Below are 12,762 nucleotides of genomic sequence, written 5' to 3'. Positions count from 1 at the left end.
TTTGCACAAAAATGAGTTCTCCAGCAACGACATAATTTAATTCAAATACGCCCACACGCTTTTCTCACAACAACAAAAGCAAAATGGACATATTTCTGGCGGACGTAGGCAAAGACAATATCACGTGACAATATCGACCAATGAAAAATTTTAGAAGATTGTTTTTTTAACGCTTTCCTAAACCAAATATCGGCAGCAGCAATCTTGTGCTGGAATCTGATTCCAAAAGTATATAAACGCAACAAACATTCTTTTTCTCTCTCTCTTCTCGCTCCAACTTGACACGAGAACATGTCTCTTGTTTTCATCTCATCGTTGTTTTCAAATCTGTCGAAACCATAACTACACACGGCACACGGGTATCCAAAAAAAAACACACTTATGCACACACGCACCAATTCCGTACATTTTCTATAAGAATTACTAACAACGGAATACTTTCCTCATGGGACTTTCAAATAAGGCGAACTTCGCCAGTTAAAACAAAAACCTTGAAATAAGGACATTATTTTCACAAAAGACTTTCACCTTCCAATCTTATTATTTTAATGCTAAGGCAATTGCTCTTGACATATCAAAGACCTTCAATAAGGTATGACATAAGGGCCTACTTCACAAGATTTCCAGCTATGGTATAACTGGAAATGTTTTCTCAATTATAAAATCATTTCTCTCTGATAGGCTTATTAGAGTAGTGGTTGATGGGCAGAAATCTGAGGCCCACAGTATTAATGCTGGAGTCCCTCAGGGGTCCATCCTGGCCCAACTCTCTTCCTGATCTACATCAATGATCTCCCAAAACACATACTTAAATCATTTGTTGACATCTATGCTGATGACACGACCATCTATGACAACACATCAAAGGTCGTAAATGACAAAATTCTCTCTGATTCTCTCTCCTCTGATCTTGAGCATGTGGTACAGTAGGGGAAGAGGTAGCTGGTTACTTTTAATGCATCTAAAACCAAGCTTCTATCTTTACATCATCAACGCTCTGATCCCCATCTGGCATCAATTGAAATGGATGGCTCTCATTTTGGGGATGCTCCATGTTTTGACAAGCTTTTGGGTTTGACCTTTACTCCTGATCTTAAATGGAGCATGTACATCAAGTCTGTTGCCAAGGTCACTGGGAGGATAGTGGGATCCTTCTACCGCTCCAGAAGATATCTCACTACTGATGCAATTCTCTATCTGTATAAAAGCCAAGTATGTCCAAGGATGGAGTACTGCTGCCACATCTGGGCAGGAGCTGCTAAAAACAGCCTATCCTGCCTTGACAGAGTGCAAAATAGACTTCGTGGCTTAGTGAGGGATGCCTTTTTCTCTTCCATGCAGCCTCTCTCCCACAGGAGAGACGTTGCGAGCCTGTCTTTGTTTTATCGTTATTTTCATGGTAGGTGCTCGTCTGAACTCCAATCTCTGGTCCCCCTCGCCAATGTTTTACGAAAAACACCTATCTGGCTGAAACCACTGTGATTAATTTTCCCCACTCTTTATCTGTGCCTAAATCTAAGCATAGATTCTATGAGCAGAGATTCTTTCTTAGAAGTGCATAACTGTGGAACTCTCTTCCGATTGCCTGTTTCCCACCTAACTACAACTTGGATGTCTTCAAGTCCAACATAAACAAATTCTTGACAAACCGCCCCCCTTAAGTAAGACACTTTGTCGATACTACGATACTATCCCATTGATTACTGTACATGCAATAACCCTTATCCCCGAGTGGCTTCCGGGCCTTGATAAGTGGTGACCTCCATGTAAAAAAAAAAAGAAAGGTGGACTTTCATCTAACATGACCTTTTAATCTTAGTAATTCCACATAGGATTTTCACCTAATTTGAATATTCTAACCTCAATGATTTCACAAGAACTCTTACCGATCGGATTTTGCTTGTTCATCTGGTTACTTTGTTGAAAAATAAATGTGGCGCATTTTAAACGAGAAAGAGGTGTCATTGTGTTTTATTTCTTTTTTATTATTATTATTATTTTGTTTTGGGGCAGAGGAATATAATTTCTCTTAAATTTCTTTTCCCCTAGAAGCTTTTTAAAAATAATTATTTTTTAGAATTCTGTTTTTTGTTGTAATTCAAATAATTATATTACCGAGAAAAAAAAAAAATTTTAAATAATTTTTTTTTTTTTAACATAATATGTTAAAAAAAACATGATGTTATGATAATAATATTGATGTTATGCCCAATTTTATTTACAATTTTAAGGTAAGTGAAATAAATGACGGGATTTTATATATATATATATATATATATATATATATATATATATATATATATATATATATATAAAACTATTTTTTAATTATTTGATCTTTTCAGCTTTAAAAAAGGCCAAGAACAACAGAAAAAAGGCAAGCCTCTTAACAACGAATAAATATCGAAAATTTCAGGAAAATATGACGATTATTTGATTTTTGCTAGATTTTTAAAACATGGGTGTGTCTATGGCTTAAAAAACGTCACTACATAGGAACGTTGTTTTAAAGTGTCGATAATGTAAACACGATTTTTATCTCGCATTTTAACTATTTTTATATGCTGTAAAAAAATTTTTTTTTCAACATATTAGCAGTTTATTCGAAGCTTCTTAGGATGATAATATTAAATTAAGTACATCCATACATACGGGGAGGAGGATAAAACTGTGGCGCGCGTTGGAGGTACCTGATGAGCAGGTAACGCCTGGGAGGATGGCCTTGGTGTCATGGAGAGGTGGTGATGATAAGACACTGTTTTTGTTTTCTCATAAAATTTTACTTTCTTGGTTAAAAAAAAACATACAAAAAATACTTGATCAATTTACGTGATTTTTGGAATATGGCATTTTCATTTTGTGGCGAGTACGGTTTTTCTGTATTTTTTAGGATTATTTTTTTTAAAAATTAGGTTGAATTCTGAACTTGTGCCCAAGTTTTCATCGCATTGTATTCAGGGCACTAAACTAACTGCGGTATTACCGTTAAGTTTTAGGTTTAGTTCAATTCACATTCTGTAGAAGCAACCCCTTAGCCTGATGAAGGAAGATTGTATTTATTTGCTTCCCCACTGAGCAAAGTAGGCACAAGGCCGTTTTTAAATGTGGGGAAGAAAAACCAGCTCCCCCAAGGGGGGCACTTCGGCAGGGTCCAAAATTAGTAATTGTTTGATACGGTGGGTTACCCCCACATTGACCAGAACTGATTACTTCCTTTTCCCGCTTCTCGCCCGAAGGCGAAGAACAGCCTCAAGGAAGATCACTGTCGATTCTGAACATTGTCAAACAGATACTACAGTTTTTGTTTTAAGCAAGAACACGAACACCCCAGTCATTGGACAGTCCAGTTTACGCACGACAACAATAAGACGGAAATAACTTATATAAGTCGGGCGTGTTTTGCGTTTCCTTGTCACGTAACATACACACGAGTCGATTTACACCTACGGTGTTCTAGATAAAGACTAAAGTTACAGGAGTGTTTGGAACAGTGACACAGCATTTTTTTTTCGCCTTTATCGTTTATAGTATTTAGATTGTATCACAAGTCAAGTCATTCATTCTTTCCGTCCGCGACAAGGAGTAGAATAACAGAATTACCGAATCAGCCCATTCCATTATTCTCGGTAATCTGGGAATAACCTCGTGGAGAAAAAGAAGATAAAAAGAGGAGGAGAGTATTTTGGCGCTCGCTTCGCCCAACAAAGGTTCATTTCCTAATTATTGTTGCGGGTAAGTACAGTTAAAAGAAGTTTTACAAAAAGAATGGAGTAGAGGTATTTCCTCTGTAGTTTATATTTATTTGTCTGTACTCCGTTTCAATAATGAAATATAATACATATGTGTTACGACATAATACTTAACAAAAAGAACTCTCACTTATTAAGTAACAAACACGATCTTTCAAGCGGTTTCAAACCTGACCCCCCCAAAAAAAAAACAACAACTGACCATTATTCTCGTCTTGGTTGTTATTTTTCACAACGCTTCGGCCGATGTAATCTCCGGCCTTTTTCGAATTATTTTTTTTTTTTTAATTTTTTATTTTGGAGAACCTTCTAGTAAAACTCTGGAACCCGGGCTTTCTTCAAGCAAAATTCAGCGACGCTTGCTGCAGGCCTGTCAGACTAAAATCAAACCTCATAAAAACCAAACACGCAAAAAAAAAAAAAAGATCGGTGCTTATTCAAATTGGCACTTGTGGCGGCAATTAAGAGTAAAGAAAATACAGTATGTATGACGTAAGTGCTCGTTACAGAACGAACGAATATATATTCGCAAAATTTTATTTAAGACTAAGAAAATGAAGATTTACGATTTTTAGCGATTTTCCTACTAAACTGTATTGAACATAAGGCTGGTTTTTCACATCGACATTTCGGTTTGAGTTGTCTCTTCTTTATTTCATAATCACGGCCGAAAAAAAAACAACTCGTTTAGTCGTAACATTTGATTGTTTTGAATATAAAAAAAAACTTGATAAAATTATACGATTTTTGAAATATTTCATCTTCGCTTCGTACACACCTTTCTGTATTTTTTTTACTTTTAATTGTCCTCATAAGTGCCAATCTGAATTAGCGCGTGCGCTCACACACACACACACACTAATGCATACTATTCCCCCAAAGTTTTTATTTACTGAAATAAAACTATTTTGGGAATATTCTATATTGGACATGGTTATTTGGTATTATTATACAAACACCGTGACAGCGTTAGGGTTAGGGTTAATTCGCTGTCACGGTGTTTGTATAGTTTTACCGGTTATTTTTGGTTAACCTGTACGGATAGGGTCCCGACTCGTTCCGAGTTCGGGGAAAAGCCGGCTGCCGTAAGCGGTGTCGAGGCAGAAAATTACCCTAACCCTAAAACCCCTTCAGCATGGATTTGACAAGCATGAGCAAATTTTGGAGTAGTTACAATGAGTCGAAAATTTTCTTACGAGAAAATAACATCTTACGAAAAAAGAACAAAAATTATTGTTGGAGGTGCTGTGCTCTTCCCTTTCACATGAAGAAATTATTAGCAGCCCAAACAAAATTAAGGGGCCCCGGAATAATTGTGGGGATAGATGAAAGTCAGTGTCGTAACGAAAAGAAAATACAACCTAGGGCGCATACGACAGAAGTTTTTATTTTTTTTTGAATTCTGATTTGAACTGTTGAATTAAAAAAAAAAAAAAAAAAAAAAAATCGGTATACCAAAAATTCTAATTTGTGGAGTTTATAAGGGGATAAAAAATACTAATTATTTGAACTGTGAAAAAAAACAAAACAAAAAAAAATTCTAATTATTATTGGATTTTTAAAATTTTTTTTTTTTTTTTTAAAGTTAGTAACTTGGCACTTTATTGAAGGAGTAATTTTTTTGCCTCGACACCGCTCACGTTAGATGATTTTTTCCCCGAACTCAGAACAAAGCTGGACGTCGGGACCTTATCCGTACAGGTTAACCAAAGAAAGTTGTTTTCTCGAATTAAAAAAGGAAAAAAAGTGAATCTGAATAAAGTAGAAAGTTACATCGGCCGAAACGTGGAAATAACCAATATGAAAACAATAGTTCAAATAATCCAAGTTCTCAATCCTCATCTAAAAAAAAAAAAAATCCGATACTTATAGGTACAACTGTTATTTTTACTTTCATTTTGATTTCGTTTTAACATTTTTTTTTGTTTACTTGCCTCCCCACGAGGGCAGAGTTAGACATGAGATCGGTTTTTAATGTGGGGGAAACCACCAGCTCCCCTCCAATAGGGGCATTCTGGTTAGTAACAAAAATAAAGAATTTATCGGTCATGAAGGATTTTTCCTCCATTAACCGAGGCCAAAAAGTGCACTGCACTGCACTAGTGCACTGCAGCATCTGAAGAACAGATGGTGTTTATTTGCTCCCCCACCGAGCAAATTAGGCACAAGGCCGAGTTTTAATGTGAGGAGTGAAGGGAGGGGGAAGGGAAAAAGGGGACCAGCTCCCGAGAGGTGGGAAATGGGAGCTGGTTAATGGTCAGGCATGTGGGGTTTCCCCCACATCTGGTCTTTGCTAGTCATAGCTAGTCATAGCTTGCAGCATCTGCCGGAACAGATACTACACTTTGATCTTGTCCCGAAGGCCAAGAAAGAAAAAAGGCAATCTAAAAAAAAAAAAGATTAATTATTTTTTTATTTTAAACTGTTCTGTTCACTAATTTAAACTGGTCACTTCTAGAATATCTCCGGATGATGACCTACTCCCCTCGGCTGTTACAATATCTTTTGTTATGGCGTACAGAAGTTTTTTGGGAATTTTTGACAACCCTAACAGAAAACTGCGAATAAAATATAAAAAAAAAACTCGTAATTTCTCTTTTTAAAGTGGGTTGTTTATTTTCTGTATGGAATATACTTCCATAATAAACCATTAAAGTTGTTTGGGCCGAGATCAAAGTGTAGTATCTGTTCTTCAAATGCTGCTGCACTACAATTTCTTGTTCTCTCTCATTGGAGAAGTCCTGCACGACTGAGACAATTTTTAATTTTTGTTCCTTTTTTCCGCGTTAAAAACGACCCTGGTGTGTCCTGTGGGGAGGCATTGTAAATAGGAACCATTAAAGTTGTTTAAAAAAATAATAGAAATATTATTTTTTATTTAAAAAAAAAAAAAAAGTGTTTACAAAGTGCCGGTTCGGTGCGCATTCAACCAGCCATTTTTTTTTTTTTTTTACGTATGAAATCAATAAAATTTTACGAGTGAAATTTTTTTTCAATTTTTAAACTTTAAAAATCTATCAAAATTTTTCTATTGGTTCAATTTTTACGATATTTTCAGGGTCAATGTGAAATTTTATGCTCTTTCCAATAAACCGAATATAATATTTTAAAATATATATATATATATATATATATATATATATATATATATTTTTTTTTTTAAATTACCCCCTCCCCATTTTGAACTGTCTATTAAAATTTTAATTATTAATTTACTCACCAATTGAAGATAAAAAATAATTTACTCACAAATTGAAGATAAAAAAATCAATAAATAAAATATTCTAATCTAAAACAAGTGTTTTTTTTTTTTGAAAATTTACCTGTAAAGTCCAAAGTGTAAAACCCTTTTTTTTTTTTTTTTTTTTAATGAAAGCTCATGTTATGCTTATATATCGTCAATTAAATACAGGACGCTGACGGGAATTTTTTCTATTTCATTCAATGTTTTTTTTTTTAATTTAAAAATTTTTTAAAAATTTTATTTAGATATTTAAAAAAAAAATTCACTCGATAAATTAGAAATAAAATATAATCAAAAACTCGTGTATTTCATTAAGAGAATTAAAAAAAAAAAAAAAATCGGTCGACTGGGTTTTTCGTTTCACGGCAAAAATTTATAAGTAAATGTGTGCCTTTTTTCATCTATGGAGGCCCAAAAATTCTAATTTTGGTTAACAGCACGCAATAAAAAGAGATATTAATTATGGTGTTTAGAAGTCACTGTAAAGATAATTGCAGAAAAAAAATCAGATTTGTCTCCTTTAATTTGAACAGTCAAAAAATGAGTTTGTGGCTTTTTTTTTTTTTTTTTTTTAATCTTTATTTAAAAAAGTATTTTATTTAAAAAGGACATGGAATATAAGGTATAAATATAGATAAATTCTTAACAATGGAAGTACACATTGAATAGAATTTTTTAAAGGTAAGTGATTTTTTTGGAATTTATATTTTTCATAATCGAAGTAAGTAAAATTTCGTTGATTTTCTTTAAATCTTTTTTAAAGAAAACAGATTTAAAAAAAACCAATATTGTGTAATTTGCTATTTGTTATTTTTTTTTTTTAAATTTGGTCTTTGCTCCTTTTAATTGAAAAAAAAAATTAGGGTTTGAATTACGTTTTTCAAGTTGTTATAAGTTTCGAAATATAGTAAGTTGATTTATTCAAGTTCATATACGGCATTTTTAATGGCCGATTCTGATACACCTAGGCATACACATGAGCCCTTTTGTTTATTAAGTTGTTAGGTAAAAGTACAGAAGAGTGTTTGTCTTGTTTCGATTCAAGCTGATGCACCAAAGTCATATGGATATTTTTTATTTTTGAAATCACAACTTTATAATGTATAAAAATCGAGAATATTTACTCTGTAATGATATATACGAAATCTGTAAGAATTAAAATATATTTAAGTATACTTTACGACCGAGCTACGCTGGCCATCTCTGCTAGCCTAGATAAATACTTTTGCAGTTTTAACAAAAGAGCTACAGAATATCAAAGCGTCTCCATTTACACTGAACATCTACAGATTGCCACTGGAAAGAATTAAATGATCCTAATTATGATATAATAAAATTATTAATTTTTATGTAAATTATAAAATTATTAATTCCATCTACTAACTAACTAACTAATGAATTAATTTTATTCAAACAATTTTCACTACATAAATATATGCAAATAATAGGGGGGAAATAAGTTAAATCCAGCGACTGACACCCTTTCTAACTCAACAATAAACAACAACATATGCAAATAATAAATAAAATATTTATCAATATTCAAATTTTATTTTTAGCTGCAATATTTTAAGTCTAAAAAATTCTTATTTTTTACTTTACTAGAATATCTTGTTCTTTACTTTTCCAGGTTGAATTTCTTGTCCTTTACTTTTCCAGGTTTAATAAAGCCTTAAGAATATTACTTTTCATGCGCGCATTTTTCCATATAATTACATATGAATGAGTCGTCCGTGGAATTTCCACAGGTCTCGCTTGTTCGGAGTATTATTGATTTAAAAACCAAATTCGGTTCATATGAACTTTCCGTGCCCTCCTTACAATTTTTTTCCTTTTAGTCTTTCGTCAATTATTTCTGCGGAATATTAATATATATCAAAGCTACTAGCAATGTCAGATGTTGCCATTAAAAATGAGTGATAAAAATCTGAATAATTAGACTCCCTATCTTTTGAAGCTTATAACTACTTGAAAAATGTAATTTAAATCCTAATTTTGTTTTTTTAATAAAAGGAGCAAAGACCAAATTTTTAAATAAGTTTTAATAGAAAAATGTGCAATATTTTTTTTTTTTTTTTTCTTTTTAAAGATTTCAAGAAATTCAACGAATTTTAACTTCTCCAAATATAATAAATATATATAAATTCCAAAAAATCACTTACCTATAAAAAATACTAACCAATGGGTACTTACATTCTTCATTTATAAGAATATGTCCATATTTATATTTTATATTCGATGGACTTTTTAAATAAAAGAATTTTTTAAGCAAGCATCCGAAAAGACTACGATTTTAAATTCTAATCTCAGATGTTCACAAAGCGGATTTGTCTCCCTTTCTTCCAGTTGACAAATGCAGAGGCCTAATTAATTATTTCTAACATGTGCCTTATCTCCCCTTTGTATTTCTGACATGTTTGCTGTCAACAACAAAGTTAGTGGATATGGGTCACCGTACTTGAAAAATGATCACATTTCAATCATAAGTTTTCCATTGTTTTTTTTTTTATTCTCTTAAAGAAATACAGGAGTTTTTGATTTAAAATATTTTACACAATTAATTTTTTTTTTTTTTTAAATATCTAAAAAAAAACAAAAAAAAACAAAAAAACATTGAATGAAATAGAAAAATTGTGAGTGTCCAATATTTACTGGATAATATTTTCAAATTATGAGGTTCCACTTAAAAAAAATGAAAAAGGTTTTAAACGACTTCACAGGTAAATTTGCACAAAACTATTTTTTTTTTTTAAATTAGATTATTTTATTTATTGATCTTTTCTCTTCAATTTGTGATATATAAACTTCAGATGAGAAAATTATTTTCATTTTAATAGATATTTCAAAATGGGGGGGGTGAATTTAAAAAAAAAACGTTTGTCTAGAATATTATATTCGGTTTATTGGAAAAAGCATAAAATTTCACATTAAACCTGCAAATATCGTAAAAATTGAACCAATAGAAAAATTGATAGATTTTTAAATTGAAAAAAATTTAGCTCATAAAATTCAATTCATTTCATTACATAGAAAAAATGGCTGCATGAGCACATTCACTTTGTAAACACTTTTTTTTTTATTAAAATAAAAACAATATTTCTATTTTTTTTTTTTTTTATAAAAACTTTAATAGTTTATTTTGGAAGTATATTCCATAAAGAAATTAAACAAACTATTAATTAATTAAACTTTAAAAAGAGAAATTATGAGTGTTTTTATATTTTATTCTGCAGTTTTGTGTTAAGGGTGTCAAAAATTCCCCAAAAATTCTGACACGCCTACTAAGCTACCAGATTATAAAAAAAGTTGAAAAAAAAAAATGCAACATTTAAAGATTTGGAAGGGAGTTCAATTTCACAGGCAACGTTCTAGTAAATCGATCCCCCATTTCTTAGACTAATTTACGATAGCTTCGTTTTGACCTTGGATCCTTCACCCCCTCCCTCCCCAAACACCACTAAAATTATTTTTGAAAGACTATCTAGATTCCAAATGAGAGAACTTTATGAAATTTGGAGTATATAAGTAACTCTGAGGACTCTACCAACATGGCTTTTTCTTTTAGACTTCCGTCAATTCGTACTAAATGTTCAGGGCTACCCATCATATTCCCATCTTTAGCCATTTTGCTAGTACATATCTCTGCAATATTCGTACCACTGAATTGCAGATTTACACAAAATTCCATTCAAAGTTGCTGAACCTGTCACAGGTAGTTGACAAAAAAAAAAAAAAAAAATTAACACTAATACCACTGATAAACTATGGTGTGACCTTTTAAAGAAGGTCCCACTCCTTATTGTAAATTGTTTTTTACGCTTAGAACATCTCCAGCAAACTTTATCTAGTTTGGCTTTTGAATAAGCCTGCATGAACATAGGATGTCCTCATGAACAAAACTTTTTTGGGGCAATTAAATTTTTGGCTTGACAATATTGTACAGCTGAATCCTTGAAAAATTATCTCCATACATAATATTTTGATTGCAGAAATTCCCCTCTGGACCAAAGTACTGTAGGTTTGCATCAACAGATGCCACATACAAATTTATTATGTCTAGACTATTAGCCACTATCTTATGTAACTTTAGAACAACATTTTAGACACGTTTAGTCGTTATCATAAAATCCTACATTTCATCCTAGGAGTAACACCATCACAATTGCAACCATTTGTAGAGGAAGTAGTTTCTATTTTCCCCTCTAAATATCAAATTCTCTGACCACCCCCAGTCAGCACCAGGAAGAATTCTGCACTTTCGACAGATATGGAGTTTCGCTTTTCTAATTTGATCATAAACACATAGCATACCTTTAGCTTTTCCTTTTCTGACTCCTAAATAATGTCTCCCTAGACATATTCTGTCCAATCTGATTGGTTGAGACATGGGATTCTTATATTCCGGAATGAATATATTTTACATTCGCTCCACCTTCTGACTATGCTGATTTTTGTAAATTTTTACATCCACAATTTTCTTTAAAATGACTACTTTCCAACTATGCTGATTAGAGACAATTAGTTTTCGAGATATAAAGACTTGGCTTATGCACTGTAATTTATTGGCCGTCGGGTTTATATGCACGTGCGATAAACAAATCTACTTTTCTCCTACCGATATTGTTGCTCCCGATTTTTTTTTTTTTTCATATAACATTTGCAGGTGAGTATGCTGACAATGAATATCACTATTAAATTTTGGGAAAAAGTATTTTCCCTCTGCCTCCAAATGTTCTTTACATGTGGAGGTTGGGGGGTGTCTATTCCAAAAGTCGTACGTAACCTGGGGAGGTTGGGGTTGTCTATTCCTAAAACTGTTCTTAACATGGGGAGGTTGGGATGTCTGCTCCAAAAGCCGTTCTTAATATGGGGAGGTTGGTGGTGTCCATAATAATGGTAGTGGGTTGGGTGAGGGGGAGGGAGGCTAAATGACCCAATGTCAAAACGAGGCTATAGTAAATTCAAGTTGAAGAAATGGGATCGATTTATTACAACATTGTATGTGAAATTGAACCCCCCTTCGAAATCTTTAAATATTGATTTTTTTTTTTTTTTTTTTTTTCAATTTTTGTTTATTATCTGGTAGATTAGTGTCCAGTCGATGATAATCCGCATAAATAGTTGAAAAAAGATGAAAAGGAAAAATTTGTAAGGAGGGTATGGAAAGTTCACATGCACCTCAAATTCTTATTTTATAATTATCCTGTTAAAATTTTAGAGAAGGGTTCAGTCTGTTAAATTTTAAGGTAAAATGATCCCCCCCCCACCTTCATTGACTATTCGGAAAAAGGTGTTTGTAAACAACTACATTTTCAGGCTAAGTACCGATAGAAAAGAAAATTGTTACATTTGCATAAACTAGGTGCTTCTTAAAATAGTCGACAGATCACGTTTTTAAATATGTGGTTTTAAGCAAAAATAGTACTTGCCATGTTGAAAATAGTAATATATCCAAAAATTAGGAAAATTCGAGTAAAACAACTATTGTGTTTTTAGTGAAAAAAAAAAAAGTATTGGTTAAAATAAAATGCCAGCCATTACAGTGACGAAAAGGGAGATAAGTATGTTGCCTGTATTCACCATCTTCAAGGTTTTCACATCTAGGGAAAATGCTATTTCCCCATTTTTCCGTAAAAATTACTTTTAACTATAATTTTCTAATTGATGAATTTTTAGAATTTTTGAATATATTGCTATTTTGAACATGACAATTAAGTATTATTGCTTTTGCTTCAAACATTTAAAAAAAAATCGATCTGTTGACTTCTT

The 12,762-nt window shown here is 32.2% G+C and overlaps 1 protein-coding gene across 1 annotated transcript in view; it reads left to right on the top strand.

Annotated features, from left to right (window-relative positions):
* The first annotated feature begins 3,232 nt into the window (after positions 1-3,232).
* The window catches only part of LOC145297796 (thioredoxin reductase 1, cytoplasmic-like), a 91,903-nt gene continuing 82,373 nt past the window's right edge, over positions 3,233-12,762 (top strand). Inside the window, exon 1 of the mRNA XM_080144082.1 lies at positions 3,233-3,732. The gene's annotated coding sequence lies outside the window, so the exon portion shown is untranslated. The remainder of the gene's footprint in view (positions 3,733-12,762) is intronic.

This window comes from Euprymna scolopes, chromosome 18, assembly GCF_053919585.1.
Source record: "Euprymna scolopes isolate OS-2025 chromosome 18, ASM5391958v1, whole genome shotgun sequence".
Classification (NCBI taxonomy): Eukaryota; Metazoa; Mollusca; class Cephalopoda; order Sepiida; family Sepiolidae; genus Euprymna; species Euprymna scolopes.
Note: the sequence above shows the minus strand (reverse complement) of the source record. Positions and strands in the feature narration are given on the sequence as shown.